The sequence below is a fragment of the Peromyscus leucopus genome, chromosome 13 (genome assembly GCF_004664715.2).
Source record: "Peromyscus leucopus breed LL Stock chromosome 13, UCI_PerLeu_2.1, whole genome shotgun sequence".
NCBI lineage: Eukaryota > Metazoa > Chordata > Mammalia > Rodentia > Cricetidae > Peromyscus > Peromyscus leucopus.
Window position 1 is genome coordinate 11,256,762 of NC_051074.1, and position 23,511 is coordinate 11,280,272.

Below are 23,511 nucleotides of genomic sequence, written 5' to 3' on the forward strand. Positions count from 1 at the left end.
GACCAAGTGAGGGGCTGGATGGTAAAGTGTATGGGCTTGTGACCACCACTAGCAACATCCAGCTACAGCCCAAGCTATGTGTCCTGTGGATTGCTTCCTCAAATCGCTGTTTTTACTGAGATGTCTCAGTTCCCCTCACCACATATAGAATAGTATGAGGAATACAGCAGAGGCCAAAGGCTGGGTCCCAGGGGGGATCACAGCCAAAGTAACTGCAGAGTTGGTCCCATTTGCTCTTGGGGAGTAGGGCCTGGAATGAGGACAGCAGCTGGAAGGTGAAGGGCAGTCCTGGCTCTCAGTAGCAGTATTGATTAGGCTTGAAGAGGCTGTCATTGGACATGCCCAGTTACTGGGCTTGCTTCTCTGTCAGCTTGGTCAGCCTCACATCAGCTTGTTTAGGTAGGCTTCTGTCACTGTCTCATTCAGCTTCTTAGGCAGGAAGTAAACCCCAACAGTGTTCTTGTCTGGATGGATCTACAGCTCAATTCAGGCCATTATCTGATTTGTGAAGGAGTTGCTTACCACAAAGCTAGGGCAGCCCATGGAACAAGTGAGGTTGACCAGCAGGCCCTCAGCCAGCAGGATGATGCAGCCAGTAGCAACACACCTGGGGGTTGATGTTTACCTTCTCTACAGTATTCTTGTTGAGCCACTTCATATCAATCTCTACATCAAAATGTCTAGTGTTACAATGGTATCATCCTTCATTTGTTCAAAGTGCTGAACAAGGATGATATCAACACAGCCTATGGTTTTGACAAAGATGTTGCCCTCCTTACATGCCTTATCTGTGGTGGTAATCTCCCAATCCCAGCAGTGCACTGAGGAGGTCAATTTTGGTGATGATGATTCATGCCCTGAAATCCCTCAAGGCCTGGGTACACCCCTTGACCACATTCCTATAGCCCGCTACTGCTGCCCCCTTACTCACAAACATCACATTTGAGGTCCATTTAAAGCCACTTATGAGTGGCTTTTGGCAGCCATACAGGTTCTCCAACTTTCTCTTGGTTACAGAATCTTTTACATTGATAGCAGTTACCTTTAGTATCCCAGTTACCACCATCTCATTGAGGTTATAGACTCTAGTCATAGATACCTAAGGGTTGCCTCAGATGCTTACTAGAAGCTGTGGGTACTTGGTATGGATAATGTTGGTAAGCTCACCACCATCATGCACAATCATGTTAAGGGGTCTGTCCATTTTGGAAATGCAATATCTGCTCAATGAACTACATGTATGCCATCTGTTTCAGCCCTCCAAGCACACAGTGGAATGACAGCCTTGGCAATGGCAGCTGCTGAATGATCCTGAGGAGAGAAATCACAGCTGGACCACTGTACCTTGGAACTCAGGGCCACTGGAGTCTCAGTGAGTACAGCAGTTGCCACAGGCATGTGCAGTTAGCCAGAGGTCTCATGAAGACACAGAGATGACACATGGATGGCATAATAAATACAAATATATTGTAAATGTGTGATGAGAGAAGAAATCACGTATTTTAAAAATTAGCATTTAATTATTAAAGAAATTATTAATGTTTTACTCTCTATACATACATTTTTCTGTGAAACTGATCTGAATATTCTGCTGCGGTGTTCAGGTGTGTGTGTGTGTGTGTGTGAGAGAGAGAGAGAGAGAGAGAGAGAGAGAGAGAGAGAGAGAGAGAAAGAAAGAGAGAGAAAGAGATTTTGTGTGTGCATGGGCATATGCATAGGTGTGTAGGTGGTGTGTGAGTGCATGCACATATGTATGCATGTGTGTGTGAAGGCTAGAGTGGATGCTCAGCACCTCCGTCAACAGATTTCCAGCTTACTTTTTGAAACTGGAACTCATTGCTTGCCAGCAAGTGACAGGGATCCTCCTTCTGCCTCCCTGGTATAATCTAGCCTTTATATTTTATGTTTGTGATTTTCAAGTTCTTTAGCTATACCAATGTAAAATATTTGAGGCTACTGGTTGTTTAAAAGTAGACTCAACAAACCACCCTTTTATCTTATCGTTCTATACTACATCCCCATTTTTTCTTTCAGAAAAGATCCTTGAATCTAACTCCTTTGTTTAGCTTTTGTCCTGACCATGACCAATAATAACATGTAACCAACCCCCCCCCCAACATCTATAGCCCATCAAATGACCAAAACCTATCCACCCCACCTCTTGGGGTGTTTTCTAGACTCCTGATGCCTGGAGATATTAGTATCTTTGGGAAACTCTGGGGAAATTGGGATAATGGTCAAGTCCTGGGAAGAGTTAGCTGTATCATTTGTTGTCCAGTCTCTGTGTAATGGGAAAGTGCAAGGCTTATCTGAAGTTCTGTCTGGAGTAGTCTGTGAGTCTGGACCATCTCATCCAGCATCCTTGAAGCTGTTCTGGATGCAGAACTCTGGGGAAACTGCTACAGAGGCACTCTGAGAAGCTGCATCACCTAGGCCACCTGTTTTCATTGGTGTCTGGTCCCCTTGCTCTGAAATCACATAAACTTTCCAAAGTAACATACATATCTGCAGTAACACAAGTATGGAATGTGTGATGTGCACAAGTCAAAGATGATTTTTTTGTTTTATGTTTGAGCAGGTAAAAAGAATCTGCCAACTGTATAAGTCCATTTGGACTGTATAATCTAACTATAATATAAATCTCTATATGTCATATGAAAGGATGGCATGTAATAATAAGTCTTGAGGACTCTGTAGCCGACAAGATTTATCATGTCTCATCTCATCTCAGCACTGTTCCCATGTCAAGGGATCAGCTTACATGTCACCTGTCTTGTGTAGTCTTTTTAGTTTCTTCTTCCATGTCTGTAGCCAAGATATTCAGGAGGTCTCCTAAAGTCAAATCTGATGTCTATTAATCTTGAAGGAATCACCAGCCTTTCATTTCCTGTGGAAACAAAAGCATAACTTCTCCCCCAGTGCAACACATTGACTTGCATTTTGAAGTTAAGACATTTTAAAAATATATAGGTTGGTTTAATTTAATAGTTTCCATAATACAATGTCTCTAAGCAGCTATTGTTTTTTGTACATTAGCATTTAAAAAATTCAAAGTTAACAAGACAACACATAGGATCCAGACTCCTTGTGTATTTTTCATCCTTACATGACTTATTTTTTATTACTTTACTCTTTTTAAAGACTTTATTATTTTTAAACTATTCATTTTTTCTATGACTATCTATACCCATTTTCCCCCTAAACCTATGCGTATTGTTAAACACACTGTAACTTGTTTAGAAGTTTTTTTTCCATCTGAATCTGTTTTACTGCGTGTCTGTAACCTTTTCCCTTAAACCCTTCACATGGCTTAGCTCATGGTGCACTGGTGGTTCAAGCACGCAGGCAGCTGCCAGAAAATGTGTCTCTGTACCAGGGCCAGCATGAGGGACATGAGACTAGGAAGCCACATTTGGCTTAATTTTTGTGTGTTCGGGACCTTTTTAAAAGCTTTCTTGGGTCTTAAGTGGATATACATGGCTGGATGTTGGGCACCATTTGTAGGTGGATTTTTCTGTCCTGCTTGCCAGCTCCCAAGTAACCAAATGAAAACTTACTAATTATAAAAGTTCAGCTGATAGCTTAGGCTTGTTCCTAACTAGTTCTTATAACTCAAATGAACCCATTTTTGTTAATTTACTTTTTGTCTTATGGATTTATTGCCTTTATTCTGTACTGCCCATGCTGCTTTTCTGCTTCCTCTGTCTCTGGCTGCAGACTCTCTGCATCTCTGCTCTTCTTCTTCCCAGGGTCCTCTTTGCCCCAGAAATCCTGCCTAGCTATTGGCCATTCAGCTTTTTATTAAAACAACCTGAGTGATAAATCTTCACAGTGTAAAAAAAGATTATTTCACAATAAGTAATGCTTCCAAAGCTGTAGTACAAAAAGTTAGCTTTTGAGTTAATATATCTAGGCTACTCCTTCAGCTCTGTGTGCCTGTCAGGTCCCAACAGGATGAATACATAATTTGTCTATTAGATTCATGCCCAGTAACAAAGATTGAAACCTTTTACAGTATTTCAAATGTAAAATTGTAGTAAAACAGAAACAGAGACAATGAGATTAAAATTTCAGGATATGTACATATTTAACATATAATTCTAAAGCAGCATTTCTCAACCTGTGGTTCATAGGGGTCACATATCAGATATCCTACGTATCAGATATTTATATTTTGATTCATAACAGTAGCAACATTACAGTTACAAAGCAATAAAAAAATTATGGGGGTCACCACAACATGAGAAACTGTATTAAAGGGTCACAGCATTAGGAAGGTTGAAAATACTGCTCTAGAGGACCATATTCCTTATTTTTATATAAACATATAATCCTTTCTTGACTAATGCTTTTAATGCCAGAAAACATTGCTCTTTGTAGAAAAGCAAAGGCAAGTTGATGCTTAAATAATGCTTACATTTGTATCTTTTTAATTGTTAATGTCATTATGTAGTTTTGTTTCTTTGAATCTGAGTTTCAATTTGTTGTCTAAGCTTCTCTTAAATTTACTGTGTAGCCAAGGCTAGTCTCCAACTAGCAATAGTGCTCCTGCCTTGGCCCCATGATTGCCAGGATTACAAGTGTCGGGTACCACACCTGGATTCCATTACATCTATTTTAATATTCCTGGCATAATACTATGTTTATGTTTTTTAAAAATATGTCCAATTACTTCCATAATTAATTTTTGGTAAAGGATTACTAAGAGTTGACTCTATTACTTTTTCTTTAAGGCACAGATATTCAGCTAGAAAATGTTACCTGTTCTGAATGTAGCTTTTTATCATTAGACCTGATTTGATGATATTAATGGTATTTCTTGTCCTTTTTCATTTGATAGGGTGTAGATAACTCTGTTTAACCCAAATGTCTGTCTTTTGTCATTGGGTGAGACAAATTGAGTTTCACTTTTACTTTATTTATTCTGTCAGAGATTCTGAATCAGGTTAAAGTTGCTCTCTGACAAGAAAAAGTCACTATCCATTGAGTTGATTTATTACTTATGTGTTAGACTTTATGACACCTTTTCTCTGAAGAGCTGAGCTTATTCTATACATAACTCTTATGCTTTCAAGCATCTTTCACAAGAAACACCTATAAACATTTCAACATGAAAAGTGGCAGAGAAGGAACCACATGAGGAAAACAGAATGAGGCCTGAGTCTGGATGATCAACCATGTATTAAGAGATCTGCTGACTGCCCTCAGTATTTACCTCCCAAGGCCACTAAGTATGCTTCCCATTGTCTCCTTCAGAGCTACCACTAGTCTTTTTGCAGACTACTCCCTGTACTATCTGCTATGATATTCTTATGTCTGCTATAAAAAAAAAATCAAGAAATTCAATGTGGCAATGAGATTTTAGCTTGCCAAACAGTCCACCTTCTCTTCTGCAGACAACCAATTTTTTAGAAGGTAGATTTGTGTGGGCAGGAGATGAAAGGTTCATAAAAGTCATTGAATTCATCTATGGCATGTAATTAAAAATAAAACACTAGATAGTAATGTTATTAAGTGTGAAAGTAATTTTAATTATTTTAACAAGGTAAGGTTAAACTAATTTGTTGAAGTTTTATGAAGACTGCTTAGCATTATGAAAACAAATATTACCTATTTTATGTCTTAGTTATAGTTAAATTCTACTAAAAATTTAGGATGCTAAATCTTCCATTTTCATGGAAGTTTCAAGTAGACAATAGGGGTAAGTTGAAGTATTGTGTGCTTTTGTAAAATAGCATGGCTGAAGTTATTCATGATGTAGCACACATTTCAAACCAGCTAGAAGAGAAACTGAGAGCACTATCACAAAGTTATGATAAAAGTTACAGTAATATGCTAAATATTATTTACATGTTTAAACACTATACAATGAATTCATGTATTGAAATATGTTATACCCCAGAGAGATGTACATTTATTATAGGTTAACCATGAATTTTAAAAAAGAAGATTAAAGACATGTTCAAATTACATAATCCTACTTGATCTGGGATTTTGTGTAATGTCCAATTACTTGAAAGCTCTCTCTGCCTTGGACTCCAAGTGGACACAATGGGCTAGTACTCAGGTAGTCAATTTTCATGATCCTTCTTGTCCTCTATTACAGTCTCAGTAGACTCTTCCCCAAATCGGTGTCTAGGTTCTCTCCTCTCACCCTATCTCCATTGATGGGAGAATCCACCAACCCTTGGCATGGACACAAATTTCATCCTCCCTGTGGACCCTCCCAGCTTCCTGCCCCTAGCCTATCCCGATTCCTTTTTTGTGAATCCCTGATACCTAGAAACACATTGGAATTCCTGTGAAGAAATCCTGGCAGGGACTCGGGTGATTCACATTATGTATTTCATTATGATCTCTCTAGTCTCACCTTTAGCCCTGTAACAATCTACTTACAGGTACCCCTCTGTAGCTGGAATCTTTTCTTCTACCTGTCCCCAAATATCCAGCAGCTGCTTTCCAAATAATTGACTTGGAGGCTTAATGTTATTTATAAATACTCAGTCAGGCTTATTACTAACTCTTACAATTAAATTAACCCATAATTCTTATCTATGTTTAGCCCATGCTCATGGATAGGCAGGATTAACATAGTAAAAATGGCAATCTTTCCAAAAGCAATCTACAGATTCAATGCAATCCCCATCAAAATACCAACACAATTCTTCACAGACCTGGAAACAATAATACTCAACTTCATATGGAAAAACAAAAAACCCAGGATAGCTAAAAGAAACCTGTACAATAAAACGACTTCTGGATGCATCACAATCCCTGACTTCAAGCTCTACGATAGAGCTACAGTAATAAAAACAGCTTGGTATTGGCATAAAAACCGACATGTGGACCAATGGAATCGAATTGAAGACCCTGACATTAACCCACACACCTATGGACATATAATTTTTGACAAAGAAGCCAAAAGTGTACAATGGAAAAAAGAAAGCATCTTCAACAAATGGTGCTGGCATAATTGGATATCAACGTGTAGAAGGCTGCAAATAGATCCATATCTGTCATCGTGCACAAAACTTAAGTCCAAGTGGATCGAAGACCTCAACATAAATCCGGTCACTCTGAACCTGCTAGAAGAGAAAGTAGGAAGTAGTCTTGAACGCATTGGCATAGGAGATCACTTCCTAAATATAACACCAGTAGCACAGACACTGAGACAAACAATCAATCAATGGGACCTCTTGAAACTGAGAAGCTTTTGTAGAGCAAAGGATACGGTCAACAAGGCAAAGCGACAGCCTACAGAATGGGAAAAGATCTTCACCAATCCCACACGTGACAGAGGACTGATATCCAGAATATATAAGGAACTCAAGAAATTAGACATCAAAATGACCAATTGAGAAATGGGCTTTAGAACTAAACAGAGAATTCTCAACAGAGGAAACCCAAATGACTGAAAGACATTTAAGGAATTGCTCAACATCCCTAATCATCAGGGAAATGCAAATCAAAACAACTCTGAGATACCACCTTACGCCTGTCAGAATGGCTAAGATCAAAAACACTGAAGACACTTTATGCTGGAGAGGATGTGGAACTAGGGGAACTCTCTTCCACTGCTGGTGGGAATGCAAGCTTGTACAACCACTTTGGAAATCAATATGGTGCTTTCTTAGAAAATTGGGAATCAATCTCCCCCAAGATCCAGCTATACCACTCTTGGGTATATACCCAAGAAATGCTCAATCATACCACAAGAGCACTTGCTCAGCTATGTTCATATCAGCATTGTTTGTAATAGCCAAAACCTGGAAACAACCTAAATGCCCTTCAACTGAAGAATGGATAAATAAATTGTGGCACATATACACAATGGAATACTACTCAGCAGAGAAAAACAATGACATCATGAGGTTTGCAGGCAAATGGATGGATCTAGAAAAAATCATCCTGAGTGAGGTAACCCAGACTCAGAAAGACAAATATGGTATGTACTCACTCATAGGAGGACACTAGAGGTGGAACAAGGATGACTGGACTGCTAATTACATCACCAGGGAGGCTATCTGGAAAACAGGACTCCAAGAAAGCTACATTCTCATCTTGCTCCCTCTGTGTCTGGCTGGTGGCTCCTGACCCTGCTCTTCCTCTTCCCAGAATTCTCCTAGTCTAGTCACGTTGCCTATACTTGCTGCCTGGCTACTGGCCAATTAGTGTTTTATTTTATTTTATTTTATTTTGGTTTTTCGAGACAGGGTTTCTCTGTGTAGCTTTGTGCCTTTCCTGGAACTCACTCTGTAGACCAGGCTGGCCTCAAACTCATAGAGATCCACCTGCCTCTGCCTCCCGATTGCTGGGATTAAAGGTGTGCACCACCACCGGCCGGCCAATTAGTGTTTTATTAAACCAATTCAAGTGACAAGTCTTTACAATGTACAAAAGAATTATTCTACAGCCCCTCTCTATCTACCTCAAATCCATTCACTGCACATTCCAAAAACTTGGTTCAGACCCAGGATCCCCCTAGCTCGTTCATTCATGTCTATCCAGATGATTCTTTGCTTTACTGTAATCTATTTACAGGATTGCCCCTCTTCCCACCACACCCACAACTACCTGGGAATCCCACTATAAGTATGGACAGTGTCCCCTTAGTTGTTTCCTGAAGCCCATCTCAGTCTTTTCTTCAAGCCAATCTCTGTTCCTCTCTGCCACCCAATGACTTTCCAAAGCACTTTCTACTAGGTAAACCATAGCCCCAAAACTTTCCTAAGATCCAGAGAGGGCCATAGAAACCAAGAAATGAAATACCCACTCAAGAAAGACCAAATATCAACACCTAGAATTAAACAATCTTACCAACCTTAGATGCCTCAATATCAGTGTAAAAACACAAATATTAATAATCAAGGTAACGTACCTCCACCAGAACCCAGTGAACCTACTACAGTAGTCCCTGAGAAATGCAATATAGGTTAAGCACAACTCAAGGACTTCAAAATAGAAGTTATGAGAGTGTTCAAGAACATTAAAGAGGGTGTGTGTGTGTGTGTGTGTGTGTGTGTGTGTGTGTGTGTGTATGTACCACATTCCTGTGGAGGTCAGAATAGGACCTTGTATCCCTGTAGTTGGATGTTTCTCTCCCACCTGCCAGTTTCCAAATAACCACTCAGAGGCTTAATATTACTTATAAATGTTCAACCAATAGCTCAGGCTTGCTACTAACTAACTCTAACACTTAAATTAACCCATATTTTTTATTTTCACTTTGACACATGGCTCATAGCTTGTTACCTCATTTTCTACATGTCCTTCTTCCTTGGTGGTTGGCTGGCATCTCTCCTGACTCTGCCCTTCTTCATCCCATCATTTTCAGTTTGGCTTTCCCACCTAACTTTATCCTGTTTAGCTATTGGCCAGTAAGATTCTTTATTAAACTAATCATAGCAATATACATTCACATGGTATAAAGAAGGATTATTCCACATGAAAAAAATGTGGTACATATACACAATGGAGTACTACTCAGCAGAGAAAAACAATGAAAGCATGAAATTTGCAGGCAAATGGATGGAACTAGAAAAAATCATCCTGAGTGAGGTAACCCAAACCCAGAAAGACAGTCATGGTATGTACTCACTCATAAGTGGATTCTAGATATAAAATAAAGAACAATCAGACCACAACCCATAGAACCATGGAGGCTATATATATAGCATGGAGGTCCCTAGGATGACTGTGGCTTTTAATACATTTCGGTTTTACTCAATTATTGAAAAAAAATAGCCAAATGAATGGAAACACATGAACTATGAACCAAAGGCTGAGGGGCCGCCAGCTGGATCAGGCCCTCTGAATAGGTGAGACAGTTGATTGGCTTGATCAGTTTGGGAGGTAACTAGGCAATGGGATCAAGTCCTGTGCTCATTGCATGAGTTGGCTGTTTGAAACCTGGAGCTTATGCAGGGACACTTGGCTCAGTCTGGGAGGAAGGGACTGGACCTGCCTGGACTGAGTCTACAAGGTTGATTGCAGTCCTCGGGGGAGGCTTTGCCCTGGAGGAGGTGGGAATGGGGGGTAGGCTGGGGGTAAGGGGAGGGTGTGGGAGGAGGGAGAATCGGGGAACCCGTGATATGTAGAACTGAATGGTATTGTAAAATAAAATAAATAAAATTAAAAAAAAGAATTATAGTTACAATATCCATTAAATGCCATATTCTGTAGGTCTTTGAAGTATTTGAAGACCACCTATCTATTTAAAAGATATTTCTGTTTGACCTTGATAACACATCAAATATGACTATAAGTTTGATTGTAATAAGTGACTAGCTATTAACCTGTATTTTTAATTATGCATTACATTTTTTAATGAGCTGCATAACACAATATTCCAAACAAGAGTAGAAACATACATATAGCATAGCAGAAGTAACTTTAAATTTTTATCAATAAATTAAATCCATACTAATGTAAAATATTTTGAGATTAACAGTTGATTTTGGATTAAAATAATCTAACCATTTATCTTATCATTTCTATATCCTATCCCCCTTTTTTCCTTTAGAAGGAGATCTTTGAATTTAACTCTTTGTTTAGCTTTTTTTTTGACTATGAACAATAATAATTTGTTGCCAAACCCCCTAAATAATGGCAAATATTCATAATTTATTTTTTTGGAATGTGGGTGTCATTCTCCAGACTCCTGTTGTTTTGGGAGTGCTGTTACCTTTGGGAGACCCTGAGAAAATTTAGGATCATGGTCAAGTTCTGACTGGAGTATTTGCGAGGCTGGATCATCTTAGCTAGTTGCCTTGAAGCTCTTCTGGATGTAGAATTTAGAGGAAACTGTAACAGAGGGACTCTGAGATGTTGGCTTATCTGGGCCCTCTGCTCCCATTGGAGGTTTTTTTCAGGGCATCTTTCTCAATCAAACTTGAGTTTTCTCAAATCAGAATGAATTCATGGCCTATCATTTCCTGTGAAAACAAAAACATAACCTCTCCCCCAAAGTAACATATCTTTTGACTAAGGATTCATAATTCTCTACTGAACTTTGGACTCCTGACATATAACCCTCTCTACATTTATCTTTTTAATTGAAACTAGAACCACAAATCATAGAAAGATATTAAGTAAAAAGTAGTAATATCAGAAATAGTGAAACATTATTTAAATAAAAGTTTCTCAAGTAATTTTTTATTGTTACTTTCTAAAATGTATATAATGCCTAGGTGATTCCCAGTGACCTAACACTGCTAGTAGTATCTGCACTAGTCAGATATTTTTCATATAAAGCTCTCAAAATTACATTCATGTATGCATCTCAGTATATTATTCGCATGCTGCTCTCAAATATTTATACACTTCCAAGTGGATTATCAGCTGTCTATCAAAGTGTTTGATCTCACTTCCTACTCTACACTGCTCCATTCAAATCGTTGGTCGCAAATCCCACTTTTTGATACCTTTATTCAAACTGTTACAGTTGCAGTTTTCTATAAAATTTGGGACTAATTAAATGGAAACAAATTGCTGGACTTAATAAGGAAAAGAATAAAAAGAAACAGTGAAGAGCTAAACTTCAAAATCAAGCATATTCTCATGGAGGATGAACAAATAAAATAAAGGTGAATATTGTCACTTTATTAAGTGAAAATAAAAATGCATGTACTCTGATCTTTGGGAATCATGAAGATGGAGAGCAGAGGCCTCAGTGCTTTGCTCTCCACCTTTACCTCTGGTGACACCAGTATCTCCTTGTAGTCACAATGTGCATTATTACCCTGAGCATGTTATATGTCTGTCATATTGCTTACTGTGAGGTATGTATCAGTGCATGAACTGAAGTGAGTGTGTGTCATGAGATAACCATGTGTCTGAGAACCTGTCTTCATTCATGAGCTCTTTAAAGTAATCGTGTGTACTTGGAAGTTTCTCTGTGTCCTGGCCTGCCAGCAGTTGAAACAAATCTCTCCCACTCACATTCCCCAAGTAAATACACAGAGGCTTATGTTAATTATAACTGCATGGCCATGGCTCAAGCTTTTTGTTAGCTAGCTCTTATATCTTAAACTAGCCCTTAACTATTAATCTATGTATTGCCATATGTTCCATGGTTTTATCTGCATCCCATTACATGTTGCTCCTTGGGCAGCTCACTGACGTCTCTCTCCACCTTCTTCCTGTCTCTCTCTTTGAATTTCCCACCTGCCTCTAAGCTGCCTTGCCATAGGCCAAATGGCTTTATTTATCAACTAATCAGAGCAACACATATTTGCAGCATACAGAAAGACAATCCACAGTACTTCCCCTTTTCTGTCTAATCAGAAAGGAAGGTTTTAACTTTAACACAGTAGAATTACATATAATAGAACAGTTATCAAGCAAGAATTACAGTTACAATGTCTAGTCTATTTATATTTGGCAAAATTAAAGAAAATATTTTATCTATCCCATATTTGTGAGTTTAAAGTTTATATCTAATTTATTTTTTATCACAACCAAGGAAAATTATAACTATCTAGTCTTCAAGTACTTCAAAGACTGTAGAAGAATATAATATTGCCGAAGTAAAGAGGAAGAGTATTGTAAGCAACTTCCAAAAATCTAGAAATGACAGAGATAACTGGCTACCTGGACAGTCACCCAAAGTTACTCTGTAATTCTGGGGCATCCATTTTTCAGCCTACAGGTCTAGAGTCTCTCAGTTGCTTCTTCCTGTGTTCTGTAGAATGTCTGGCAGTTTCCTCTGCAAAGCAGGAACCTGAAGGACCATCTCACCTTGCAAAGTTCAGTGGTCACCTTTTTGTGGGTCCTGCAAGTCCAGTCAGTACAACATTTTTTCAAGCAGTCCAGGCAAGAACAGTTTCTTGCCCAAATGGCTTTTTTGCCAAGAAGATAAACTCCATATGGAGTGTCTTCGATGCCCATCTTTCTCTTTGAAATAAATTGGTGGTACCAGGAGCAGATGTGTCTCATTGTCCAGAAAAGTCTAAAATTTTAAATGCCATATTCTGTAGGTCTTTGAAGTGTATGAAGATTACCTAACTAATTGAATTACACCTATATATACCTAGAAAACTTAACATGACTATAAGTTTTACTATCATAAAAGACTAATTATTAATCTGTATTTCTTAATTATATATTACAATTTCAATGAACTGCACAACCATAATACCTTAAACAAGAGTAGAAATATACATACGGTATAACAAAATTAACTTTAAATTTGTATCAATAAACTAAAATCTATAGCCATTTAAAACAAATTGCTCTTTAAAGGTAGATTCAATAATCTACCCTTTTATCCTATCATATTTATATCCTATATTTCTATATCATAGCCCCCTTTCTTCTTTTAGAAAGAGGTTGATTATGACCAATAACAATTTGTAACCAACAACCTAAACAAAGACAAACATTCATAATCCATTTTTTTGGTTATGTGGGCATAGTGTTCTAGGCTACTTCTTGCAAATAGGGGGTGCTGGTAGTCTTATGGGGATCTCGAGAAAATTCAAGATTATGGTCAAGTCCTGGGAAGACAGGCTATAACCTTTATTGATAGGTACCATCTGTTAAGGTTCAGGAGGTTGGCGTGATCAAATCTGATCTATAACCTGGAACAAATCCATAGCCTTTTGCTTCCTATGGAAACAAAAGCAGAGCCTCCTTTCCAAAGCAACATATCCTTAGATCCAAATTTTGAAGTCAAGATATCTTTAAAATATACATATCAGTTTAACTGAGTAGCCTTTACAATCAAATATCTCTCTGTAGTTAAAAATCCCAAAGACAATATAATCCAGACTCTCTGCGTGATTTCCATCTTTATGTGGCTTATTTTTTTTTATATTACTTTTTCTGTCTCTTTAAAAGACTTTATTTTTTAAAACTATTTCTTTAAATAACTGTTTATATTCATTTTCCTCTCTTCCAAGCCTATGTATATTCTTACACACACTGTAAACCATTTAAAGTCTTATTCCATCCAAATCTGCCTTATTTGTGAATCTATTGCTTTAAACTGCAGTGGCTAGTACTGAAGTGGAAGCCTTGGCTGCTGACTCTGCCCACTCAGCTTCCCAATATGGCGGTGGTATATTTACTGCTAGCTCTGGGAGCCATGTGCACCATCAACTCTTGGAAGCAGTGGGTCTGAGCCTCCATCAAAGCAGCATGTAACCCAGAAACCATTTTTTTTGTTATATTAGCAAAAGCTAAATCTATCACGCAGCATACTTTGTGGCTTAGAGAAGCCTCTGTGTACCACAGCAGGAATCCACCATGCTGTAGGTCAAACCCACACACTGCTGTGAACTCGCCATTCTGTAGCTCATAGAGAGCTTGCCTGAGAGACACAACTAGGAAGCTGATTTTAGCTCCGTTTTAGAATTTTTTAAAAAGATTTCTCAAGTTTTAGGTGGAAAGTCTTGCTCCATGTTGGGCAGCCAAATGTAGTTAGAAGTTTCTCTGTGTCCTGGCCTGCCAGCAGCTGGGACAAATCTCTCCCACTCACATCCCCAAGTAAACACACAGAGGCTTATATTAATTATAACTGCATGGCCATGGCTCAAGCTTTTTGTTAGCTAGCTCTTATATCTTAAACTAGCCCTTAACTATTAATCTATGTATCTCCACATATTCCATGGCTTTACCTGCATCTCATTACATGTTGCTCCTTGGGCAATTCACTGGTGTCTTTCTCCACCTTCTTCCTGTCTCTCTCTTTGAATTTCCCACCTGCCTCTAAGCTGTCTTGTCATAGGCCAAATGGCTTTATTTATCAACTAATCAGAGCAACACATATTTGCAGCATACAGAAAGACAATCCACAGCAATCGTGGGAATTGGAACTTGCAGCTGTGCTCATTGTCTCCAATCATGCTAGAAACACTTGGTTTCAGTGCTTTCCTTGCTTAAGAGAACATACTTATTTGCAACAGATGTCTTGGTGAAGCTTATAATGTGTCTGGTTTTTCAGTTAGGAAAAGGCCACTCACACCAACCTAGTATTTCCCAATATACATCCTCTACAGCCCATAGACCTTGGATTTTACTGCAACTAATCCAAGTCCTTTTGCTGTGTTTCCATCTTTGCATCTGTTTAAAAGATACAGCAAGTTCCTTTTCCTGAATCTTGAATTGCTAATGATACCTCTTATAATTTGCTTAGACTTCTTCCAAGACATATTGTCTGTGGTGGTATTGTGTTCCCCAAAATATTGTGTACTCTAATAAATTTATCTGGGGGTCAGAGAACAGACAGCCACTAGATACAAAGGCTAGAAAATGTTGGCACTCACACCTTTAATCCTAGCATTCCAGAGATAGAAATCCCTCTGGATCTCTGTGAGTTCAAGGCCACATTGGAAATAGCCAAGCATGGTGACACACACCTTTAATCCCAGAAAGCCAGCCTTTAATCCCAGGGAGTGGTGGTAGAAAGCAGAAAGATATATAAGGCGTGAGGACCAGAAACTAGAAGCATTTGGCTGGTTCAGCATTTGGCTGGTTAAGCATTCAGGCTTTTGAGCAGCAGTTCAGCTGAGAGCAATTGGGATGAGGACACAGAAGCTTCCAGTCTGAGGAAACAAGACCAGCTGAGGATCCGGCGAGGTGAGATAGCTGTGGCTTGTTCTGTCTCTCTGATCTACCAGCATGGACCCCAATAACTCGCCTCAGGTTTGATTTTATTAATAAGAACTTTTAAGATTCCTGCTACATATTGTCTACAACATTTAAGAACTCTCTTAGAAGAGAATGTCTAAGGGCCCCCTTAAAAAGAGTGAGCACAAGAGAATTCAGAGTGTTTTTTTTTTTTTTGAGACAGGTTTTCTCTGTGTAGCTTTGCGCCTTTCCTGGATCTTGCACTGTATACCAGGCTAGCCTCGAACTCACAGAAATCTGCCTGCTTCTGCCTCCTGAGTGCTGGGATTAAAGGCGTGTGCCACCACCACCCAGCTGAGAGTTCAGAATTTTGTAGAAAATATGCAACTGGAGCAGCTGGAATAAAGGGACCAAGAAGTGGGATTTGTCAGAAAAAATTTGAATGGAGAAGTATGGGGCAGAAGGTGAGGATTAAACACTTGCCTCAGTATTTGTGAGTCTGAGAAGGACACACTGAAAGTACAGATACTGCATACCAACTTGACAAGGACATACAGCTGAATGGTACTATTTGGAATGAAAAGAAAGGGACAAAGTAGTAGTTGTTGCAAAAGAAACTACAGCAATAATGAGAGCCTAAGTAGTTAGGAAAATGAACAATAGCAGAGAAATCAATACACATGATAACTATGATTTTTTCCTAATGCTTGGTTAACATTCAGACATGTTTAATTAGAGAAGATAAAACTTGCATGAAATAATAAAAAGTTCTTTTGGGGAAAAAAATGACACCAGTGTGACACTGCTTGTCAATTCCTAGGTATTTTGGCCAAAATGACCAACAGATACACTATGTGTCTGTTGTGCCTTCCCTAGTCAGGAGCAAGATGTGCCCTCCTGTCTCTATGGAATGAGGGGCATTGGATTAAGGGTATTTCACACACTGCCTAGAAACCTTGGCCCAGTAGCTATCTGCTATCTATCTCTTCCTTGACTTTCTCATGAGCTGCAATGTCCTGTGAGATTAGCCTTTCCCACTGCCCTTCTAAACAGAGAGAAAAATGATCAGTGCTGGGTTTCTGTGTTAAAGATCTGGGAAAGTAGTGGAGAAAGACAAACAAACAAACAAAAATTCTTAGAATTTTAGCTAAAAACAAAAGTTGTTTTATGAACATGAAAGATGGAACATACAAAGCATCACCCTTCCTCGAGTCCCATGAGAGAGGGACAGAAAAATGATCTTTGGCATTTGTGCCAATAATTTATGGAATTAACTGACCAAGCACCTTTTACATTAATAGTTAGGATGAACCACTGTGGAAATATCACAAGCTGAGCCCCTGCCTGCCTTACCATGTTCCCTATGCCATAATCATGTTGTTTCCAACATTTCAGATCTTTCTAATCATATTCTTTCAATTCTCTATGGTTACTATATCATGTTAGTTTAATACACATTGTGTTTGAATCTAGATTCATTATCGTCTCCTAAATGGCAGGAAAACTTAAAAAAAATTATCGTTCCCCAAACAGAGCTTTGCTATTTCTATTTATAGCAGTCCTCAGGTAACAGATGTGTGTGCTTTGAAAAATAATGGAGGTCAAGTGTGTCACACAAGCCTGCTGCTGCCATGATGCTCACTTCCCATCCTTATTCTATTTACTGTTTTACTTCACAAGAATAAAATAAATTCTAACATCTGGGAAATATGAAATCAAATGTGACATTGATTTATTCAAATTTTTTGGCAAGTGTGTTTTAGATCTGGGAAGACAGTGCCGTGAGTGAGTTGGCTGGCATGAAAGCAACATGTGCTAGAGTTGTTCTCCTTGCAAGGAGGCCTCAAGTGACCATTTCATGATGCCATGAAATTTAAGTTGAAATGGGGGTTCTGGAATCGTGGGACATCTTCTGAGGACCATTGCAGGTCTGGAGTGGAGGCAACATAAGAGAAAGGGTTTGTGTGCTTCAAGAAACAGAAGCAGAGGGAATAGAACAGGAAAACCCACATCCCCTAGAAACCAACTGATCCCACAACAAGTCCCAGATGTCAGACATGGAGATACAGAATCCAATGGTTTTATGCCAGCTTTCTATTTCACTTTGGTCTAATCCTTTTTTCTTCTTCTTCTTGCTATGCTCCCATTCCTCCTCTTTGGAATAGGGATATTTATTGTGTACTATCCTTTTTCGGAAGTATATAGCCACCTCACTAATTTTATAGGAACTTCCAATTAGGTAATTCCTTTGACTCTGAGAAGAGGCTTTGGACTTTTGAATGGTGTCAGGAGTGCCAAAGAGTATGAAGAGTTTTAGAGACATACTAGATGTGTTTTTGCCTTATGAGATACAAATGATATGTCACCAGAGAACAGTGAAATGTTATGATTTAGCAATATATTTGGTGTTAAGTTAGCAATGGGGATAGAGTTGTGATGGTTAATTTTGATTGCTCACTTGATGAGATTTAGAGTCAATATGGAAACAACATATGGATATGTCTGTGAGGGATTCTCTGAATTAGGTTAATGGATATGGGAAGACCTACACTAAATTGAGTATGTTTGTTTGATTTTTCTATTGCCATGATAAAACACTGACCAAAAACAACTTGGGAAGGTAAAACTGTACTTGTCTTACATGTCTTACATGTCCTGATCGTAGTCTATCATTGAGGGATGTCAAGACAGGAACTTAATGGAGAAGAAACATGGAGACAGGAACAGAACTGGAGGCCATAAAGGTACATTTCTTACTGGCATGCTCCCTATGGTTTTTCCCATCCTGTTTTCTTATACAACCCAAGAATGCCTGCCTCGAAGTGGCATCACCCATATTGTGATCTGGGCCATGTCAATATTCCATCAAAAAAACATCTCAGAAACTTTCTTCCAGGCCAATATGCTGGAAGAATTTTCTTAATTGAATTTCCCTCTATCCAGATGAACCAGGTTTGTGTCAAGTTAACAAAAAACTAATTATCACAGTGGGTGACATTTTTTTAGTCAAGGCTGAGTCAAAAGGAGAATGATTTTCTCTGCTTCTTGAGTGTAGATATACTGTAACCCATTGCTTTACACTACTGCCTTCTTCAACAAGATATCCCTTCAAACTGTAAAGAAAAGTAAAGCCTTCTTTTCATAAGTGGCCTTATCATGTATTTGGTTACATCAGTGAGAAAAGGAATACATAAGTAGCATATAGAATATATATTTTGCTTAACAAACAGAGTTATGTTAAGTATTATGTCAAATACCCGTATTAGTAAACTTTCTTATCACTGTTTCATTGTTTTTATCATGGAAGGGAAGGTAATGATGTGGTTCACAGTGATTGAAATATTTACTGGGGTTCATATCATTTGGATGGCTGATAAGAACCATAGATAATACTGAAAGTGGTACAAACTATAGCCTTCAATGTCAGCCTGCCAATTTTCCAGTGGCCTATGCCTGCCAGCAAGTACCTAAGTCTTCTAAGTTCAATAAACTTCCTAAACAGTATCATCCCCTCATTCTCTCTTGTCCTGCTTCCCATATACTCCTTTTCCTTCACACCTAGAAGTTTCCTTTTAGTCTCTTGTTCCCTTTCATACTAGTAATCACATATGAGGGCAAATGTAATATTTTTCTCTGTGGAATGGACTTATTTTTATATAAAAAGCCCATCTCTAGTTCTATCCATTTTCTTGAAAAAGACCTAACCTAATTCCATTTTTTATAGCTGAGAAAATCTCTCTCTCTGTCTCTGTCTGTCTGTCTGTCTCTCTCATATACACACCCCAATAATTTTCTGGTTTCTGTGGTTACTCCATATCGTACTCTCATGCCTGAGGAAACATTGCATTATATCTCCCATCTTTCATGCATAACTCCAAATATTCATATGTGATTTGCATTTTCCTGAACCTAAACAGTACAGTAGAAAACTATTAGACCTGTTGTACACTCTCAACAAAGTGGTAAGATGCAATATCAGCATACAGAAATGAGTGATTTTTCTATCCACTAACAATGAACTCAATAGAAAAGAAGTAAGGAAGGCAATCCTATTTCTGACAGCTTAAAAATACCTAGTCATAAACTTAACTAAATATATTAATATGCTCTACAATAGAAACACTAACACATTGAAGGAAGAAATGATGTAAGACACTGGGAGACAGAAAGCTCTCTTATGTTAATTAATTGGTAGAATAAATGTTCTTAAAATATGTCTTACCAAGAGCAGTATATAAATATAATGCAATCCCCATAAAACTTCTGATGACATTATTAATAGTACAAAAATGCTAAAATTCATATGGGAATAAAAAAGATGCCAAATAGCCAAAGCAAACCTAACCAAAATGTGTAATGTAGGAGGCATCATAATATTAGGCTGCAAATTGTACTGTAGGGCTGTAGCAACAAAAATAAAATGTCACTAGCCAAAAATCAAAAGACCTATAAATCAACTGAATATACTATATATCCAAAAATAAACCCAAGTAGCTGTAGTCATCTGATCCTGGTACCAAGGAAAACTGGCTATCAATAAAACCAGATCACTTATCCCTATCTCTTACATTGTACAAAAATAAACTCAAAATGGATCCTGTACCTTAATGTGAACTCTAAAACTTTGGAACTCTTTGGGGGATAACATTGACAAAAGAGTTCAAGATGTAGTTGTAGGTAATAACTTTCTTAAAATAACTCTTATAGCTTGAAAAACAAAAGCAATTTTGACAAATGGCATTGCACTAAATTAAAAAGATTTTTCACAGAGAAAGAAGAAATCAATAAACACAATGAAGAGAGACAATTCTACAGAATGGAAGACAAATCCCTATCAATAAATAAGTTATGTAAATGAACAGACGTTTTATTTTAATTAATTAATTAATTAATTAATTAATTAATTTTTTTTGAGACAGGGTTTCTCTGTGTAGCTTTGCACCTTTCCTCTATCTCGCTCTGTAGATCCACCTGCTTCTGCCTCCCGAGTGCTGGGATTAAAGGTGTGCACCACCACTGCCCGGCTGAACAGACATTTTAAATGATGAAGTGCAAATGGCCAGTAAACACACATAAGATTTTCCAATCTTATTTTATGTACCTTTATTCCCACTTTCCCTTTTCTTTTTATTTTGAAATGAATATTTACATGTCAGAGAAAAAGTTTGTTAAAAGTTACCAATAATTTTTTACTTCTGATTTCTGTGATCACATTTAAAATTACAATTTCCTAATGTATAAGGACCTCAGCGCGCGCTCTCTCTCTCTCTCTCTCTCTCTCTCTCTCTCTCTCTCTCTCTCTCTCTCTCTCTCTCTCTCTCTCGCTCTCTCTCTCTCTCCCTTACTTGTAGAGTTGATTATTAGATGGTCAACTGCTCCTGAACATGAGAGCTGCCCTGGAGTGGTTGATATACCCAATGTCATTCCATTGAGGAAAACTGGATTTTCCCTCTCCAAGCAGGTATAAATGACAGTTCTGTTGTTAACATTTACTCTGGTGTCTAGGTTTATATTAATTCATTTATTAATTTTTTAAAATAAAACAAAATATGATAAGACACGACAAAACTATCACTTTGAATTCAGATAAGCCAGACCGACAGAAGGAAAAGAGCCCAAGAGAGGGCACAAGAGTTAAAGACACACTCCTTCACAGGATCAGGACTCCCATAAGAACACTTGCAGTGGACCTGGTACAGACTTGCACTTGCTCTGTGCTTATTGCTTCAGTCTCTGTGAGTTCACCTGACCTTTGATCATGTTGATTTAGATTGCCTTGTTTACTTGGTGTCCTCCATCCTCTCTGGTTCTTATATTCCTTCTTATTCCTCCTCTTCCACAGGGATCTCTGAGCTCTGAGAAGAGAGATTTGATGGAGACATCCCATTTAGGGCTGAGTGTTCCAAGGTCTCTCACTCTCTGTCTAATGTCTGTCTGGCTATGGGCATCAATAATTGTTCCCGTCTGCTGCACGAGTAAGCTTCTTTGATGATGATTAAATAAGGCACTGAACTTTTAGTATAGCAGAATGTTATTAGGAGTCATTTTATTACCACACATTTTTCATTTTTATTTCTTTTTTTTTAAACCAGAATTATTTAGTTTTGCCCTAAGTCTCTGTGCTATAAAGTCTCAGGTTCTATGTCACCCAAGCAGTGTTGGGTGTGTATTCCATCTTGTGGAGTGGGACATAAGTCAGATCAATTGTTGGTTGGTCACTCCCACAAGCTTTGTGCCACCATTGCTCTAGCATATCTTGCAGGTAGTACACCATTGTTGATAAAGGCTTTGTGGCCGGCTGGGTGTTTACCTTTCTCTTTTGATAGTGTGCAGAGTACCTTCCTGTGACAAAGATGGTGGATCATAGGGGTGAAGGCTCTATGTAGGCACCAGCTTGGCATCTCCATGTTCAGTGAATTTTGTAGGTGCTGTCTTCAGTAACAGAACCTTGATATCAGTTTGTGGAGGGCAACCTATTGCCTTGACAACAACGTTGGCTGTTTGGGGATTCCCATGAGACCCCTTTGGCCAACAATACAATTGGATGTAACTCAATCCTGGTGCTGGAAGCTTTTTTTGGCAGATAGGTCTCTGTCTTCACTATTATTTGTAGATTTCACTAAGATTGCATATATATATATATATATATATATATATATATATATATATATATATACATATATATATATATTTTTTCTAGGTAGTTTCTATTGTATTAGTTTTCCATACTACTCCTAAAATTCTCTTTAATTTTGGCTGCCTCTTCCCATATTCCCTCCTGCTGCATGCTTTCCCTTTCTCATCCATACTTTATCATCCCATTCTAGACTGCCTCCATCCATCCATAAATATCAATTTCCTGTTCCTAATGATTTTTATCTGTTCCCTCTAGGCCCTTACTTTATGCCTACCCTCTGGGATTCTATGGTACCATGGATTGTATCTTTGTTATCACTGACTTAACAGCTAATATCCTATATAAGAAAATACATACTGTATTTGTCTTTCTGGGTCTTGGATACCTCACTCAGGATGATTTTTCTCTAGTTCCATCCATTTGCTTGCAAATTTCATATTTTTTAATGTTTGAGTAATATTCCATTGTGTGAATGTATCACATTTTTTTTATCCATTCTTCCAATGAAGAACTGTTGCTGGAGGGCTTCTCTCCAGGTTCCACCAAGCCCCGCAGTCCCACAATCCATGTATAAAATAATCACTCAGATGCTTATGTTACTTATAAACTGTATGGCCATGGCAGGCTTCTTGCTAACTGTTCTTACATCTTAAATTAACCCATTTTTATAAATCTATACTTTGCCACGTGGCTGGTGGTTTACTGGTGTGTTTACATGCTGCTTGTCCTGGTGGTGGCTGCAGTGTCTCTCCTCCTTCTTGTTTCCCCAATTCTCCTCTCTCTTTGTCCCGCCTATACTTCCTGCCTGGTCACTGGCCATCAGTGTTTTATTTATATAGAGTGATATCCACAGGACTTCCCCTTTTCTTCTATTTTTAAAAAGGAAGGTTTTAATTTTAACATAGTAAAATTACATATAACAAAACAATTATCAAGAAGAATTACAGTTACAATATTAAAGAAGATGTCCTATCTATCTTATATTGGTAAGTTTAAGGTTTTATATCTAACTTATCTTTTATCATAACTGAGGAAATTACAACTATCTAGTTTTCAACCACATCAAAGACCTCAGAAGGATATAATATTACCTGAGAAATGGGAGAAGGATGTATGTAACTTTTGGGAGTCTTGCAGGGTAGTCAGAGACAGCTGACAGCCTGGACAGTCATCTAATGTTCCTTTGTAAAGTTGGGGCATCTGTCTTCAGCTCACAGGGCTAGAGTCTCTCTGTCATTTTTTTTTTTCAGTGTCCTGTAGAATGTCTGGCAGTTTTCTCTGCGAAGCAGGAACCTGAAGGACCA

At 38.2% G+C, this 23,511-nt stretch overlaps 1 pseudogene; it reads right to left on the reverse strand.

Moving 5' to 3' along the window:
• Nucleotides 1–295: 295 nt before the first annotated feature.
• Nucleotides 296–23,511, reverse strand: part of LOC114707825 — a 46,513-nt pseudogene continuing 23,297 nt past the window's right edge.